Below are 3,922 nucleotides of genomic sequence, written 5' to 3'. Positions count from 1 at the left end.
AGCACTTCATGCATCTCCCGGTGCTTCAAGGAGTCACGATCCTATTATGCCTTACTCTGGGCAGCCAGCATTCAGTGCACATTCAGCTCCTATCAGTGCACCACCACTCCAGAGTTACTACATCGGTTATCCAGCCCATTTGGGTCACCTTCAGCTTCAGCCCCACGGTATCAGGATAAGTGTTATAAGTGTGGGAACATTGGTCACATCAGGAGGTATTGCCCTAGATTGGCGAGTAACAGATCTCGGCAAGATTCTTATGCCATCATACCGGCACTGGTTGCTTCACTGCCTGCTCAGCCAGCTAGAGGTAGGGGTCAGGCAGCTAGAGGTAGAGGTCAGGCCATTAGAGGTGGAGGTCAGGCCATTAGAGGTAGAGGTCAGACCGTTAGAGGTGGAGGTCAACCAGTTAGAGGCCGTCCTAGGGACGCAGTCCAGAGTGGTGGGGCCCAGCCCCAATTTTATTCTTTTCTAGCTAGGCCTGAGGCCAAGTCATCTGATGCTGTGATCACAGGTATTATTCCAGTTTGCCATAGATATGCTTCAGTTCTAATTGATCCAGGATTTACTTATTCCTATGTGTCCTCCTATTTTGCTTCATATTTGGTTGTGCCTTGTTATTCTCTAAATGCGTCTGTGTGTGTATCTACACCAGTGGGAGACTCTGTTGTAATAGATCATGTCTATCATTCGTGTGTGGTTACTATTGGTAATTTTGAGACTAGTGTGGATCTTCTACTTCTTGATATGGTAGATTTTGATGTCATCTTGGGTATGGATTAGCTATCCCCTTATCATGCTATATCGGATTGTCATGCCAAGACAGTGACCCTAGCTATGCCGGGGTTACATCGATTAAAGTGGAAAGGAACTCTTGGTCATTCTGCCAGCAGGGTTATTTCTTATATGAAAGCTCGGCGTATGGTAGAGAAAGGGTGTCTAGCCTATTTGGCTTATATTCGCGATCCCATTGTGGATGTCCCTTCTATGGACTCAGTAACAGTTGTTCATGAATTTCCAGAAGTATTTCCTACAGATCTGCCGGGGATTCCACCCGACAGAGATATTGACTTCTGTATTGATTTGGTTCTCGACACTCAGCCTATTTCTATTCCACCATACCGTATGGCCCCTCCAGAGTTGAAAGAATTGAAAGAGCAGTTACAAGACTTGCTTGATCAGGGATTCATTAGACCCAGTGTCTCGCCCTGGGGTGCACCAGTATTATTTGTAAAGAAGAAAGATGGCTCTATGTGGATGTGTATAGACTATCGGCAGTTGAACAAGGCCACTATCAAAAACAAATATCCGCTGCCAAGAATTGATGACTTATTTGATCAGCTTCAGGGTGCCAAGGTATTTTCGAAGATCGATTTGAGGTCTAGTTACCATCAGTTGAAGATTAGGGCCTCTGATGTCCCTAAAATAGCTTTTCGAACTCGGTATGGGTATTACGAATTCCTAGTGATGTCATTTGGGTTGACAAAATCCCCAGCAGCATTTAGGGATTTGATGAATCGGGTGTTCAAGCCTTATTTGGACTCTTTTGTGGTTGTATTCATTGATGATATCTTAATTTACTCCAGCAGTCGAGAGGAGCATGAGCAACATCTTCGAAGTGTGCTTCACACTTTGAAGAATAATCAGTTATATGCCATGTTTTCAAAATGTGAGTTTTGGTTAGAGATCAGTTGCCTTTTTGGGGCATGTTGTATTGGCAGAAGGCATAAAGGTGGATCCTAAGAAGATAGAGGCACTTCAGAATTGGCCTAGACCTACTTCAGTTACAGAGATCCGGAGTTTCCTGGGTTTAGCAGGCTATTAGCGTCGGTTCGTGGAAGGGTTTTCATCTATAGCAAGCCCATTTACTAGATTGACCCAGAAAGGTGTCCCATTCAGATAGTCAGACGAGTGTGAGTTGAGCTTTCAGAAGCTCAAGACCGCTTTGACTACGATGCCAGTGTTGGTATTACCCACAGGTTCAGGATCGTATACGGTATATTATGACGCATCTCACATTGGGCTTGGTGCAGTATTAATGCAAGATAGCAAGGTAATTGCATATGTGTCACGGCAGCTGAAAGTTCACGAGAAGAATTATCATGTTCATGACTTAGAATTTGCAGCCATTGTTCATGCGCTGAAGATTTGGAGGCATTACCTCTACGGTGTCTCGTATGAGGTATTTACTAATCATCGTAGCCTTCAGTATCTGTTTAAACAAAAGGATCTTAATTTGAGGCAGAGAAGATGGTTGGAGTTGTTGAAAGACTATGATATCACCATTTTTTATCACCCCGGAAAGGCCAATGTGGTGGCCGATGCTTTGAGTAGAAAGGCTGTGAGTATGGGCAGTTTTGCGTATATTCCGGTTGGTGAGAGGCCATTAGCTGCAGATGTTCAGACTTTGGCTAATCAGTTCGTGAGGTTAGATGTTTCAAAACCCAGTCGGGTTCTAGCTTGCACAGCTGCTCGATCTTCTTTATATGAGCGCATCAGAGAGAGGCAGTATGATGATCCTCATTTACTTGTCCTTAAGGACACAGTGCGGCATGGTGATGCCAAACAAGTTGCTGTGAGGGAAGATGGAGTTCTGCGAATGCAGGGCCGTATTTGTGTGCTTAATGTGGATGGGCTTCGTGAATTAATTCTTGAAGAGACACACAGTTCCAAGTATTCTATTCATCCAGGTACCGCTAAAATATATCAAGATTTGCGGCAACATTATTGGTGGAGGAGAATGAAAAAGGATATAGTTGCATATGTAGCTCGGTGTCTGAATTATCAGCAAGTTAAGTACAAGCATCAGAGACCTGGTGGTTTGCTTCAGAAGTTAGAAATTCCTGAGTGGAAGTAGGAGTGTATCACTATGGATTTTGTTGTTGGGCTCCCACGGACTCAGAGAAAATTTGACGCAGTTTGGGTCATTGTGGACAGGTTGACCAAGTCAGCGCATTTCATTCCAGTGGCAGTTACCTATTCTTCAGAGAGGTTAGCTGAAATTTACATTCGTTAGATTGTTCGCCTTCACGGTGTGCCCGTGTCTATTATTTCAGATCGAGGCACGCAATTTACCTCACATTTCTGGAGGGCTGTACAGCGTGAGTTAGGCACGCGGGTGGAGTTGAGTACAACATTTCATCCACAGACAGACGGACAGTCAGAGCGCACTATTCAGAAATTGGAAGATATGCACCAAGCTTGTGTTATAGACTTTGGAGGTTCTTGGGATCATTTCTTGCCACTTGCGGAGTTTTCTTATAATAATAGCTACCAGTCGAGCATTCAGATGTCTCCATATGAGGCATTATACGGAAGGCGATGCCGATCGCTAGTTGGTTGGTTTGTACCGGGAGAGGCTCAGTTGTTGGGTATCGATTTGGTACAGGATGCCTTGGGTAAGGTCAAGATTATTCAGGATCGACTTCGCACAGCTCAGTCTAGGAAAAAGAGTTATGCCGACCGTAAAGTTCGTGATATTGCATTCATGGTTGGAGAAAGAATATTGCTCCGGGTTTCACCTATGAAAGGTGTAATGAGGTTTGGAAAGAAGGGCAAGTTGAGCCGTAGGTATATCGGACCCTTTGAAACTCTTGAAAGGGTGGGTGAAGTAGCCTACAGGCTTGCATTACCACCTAGTTTATATGCGGTTCATCCGGTGTTCCATGTTTCTATGCTTCGAAAATATCATGGTGATCCGTCCCATGTGTTAGATTTCAGCTCAGTCCAATTGGACAAAGATTTGACTCACGAGGAGGAGCCGGTGGCTATTCTAGCCTGGCAGGTCCGACAGTTGAGGTCTAAAAGTTATCCTTCAGTTCGGGTGCAATGGAGAGGTCAGCCGGTAGAGGCATCTACCTGGGAGTCCGAGTCAGACATGCGAAGTAAATATCCACACCTTTTCTCCAGCTCAGGTACTTTT

This window comes from Nicotiana tabacum, chromosome 13 (genome assembly GCF_000715075.1).
Source record: "Nicotiana tabacum cultivar K326 chromosome 13, ASM71507v2, whole genome shotgun sequence".
NCBI lineage: Eukaryota > Viridiplantae > Streptophyta > Magnoliopsida > Solanales > Solanaceae > Nicotiana > Nicotiana tabacum.
Note: the sequence above shows the minus strand (reverse complement) of the source record.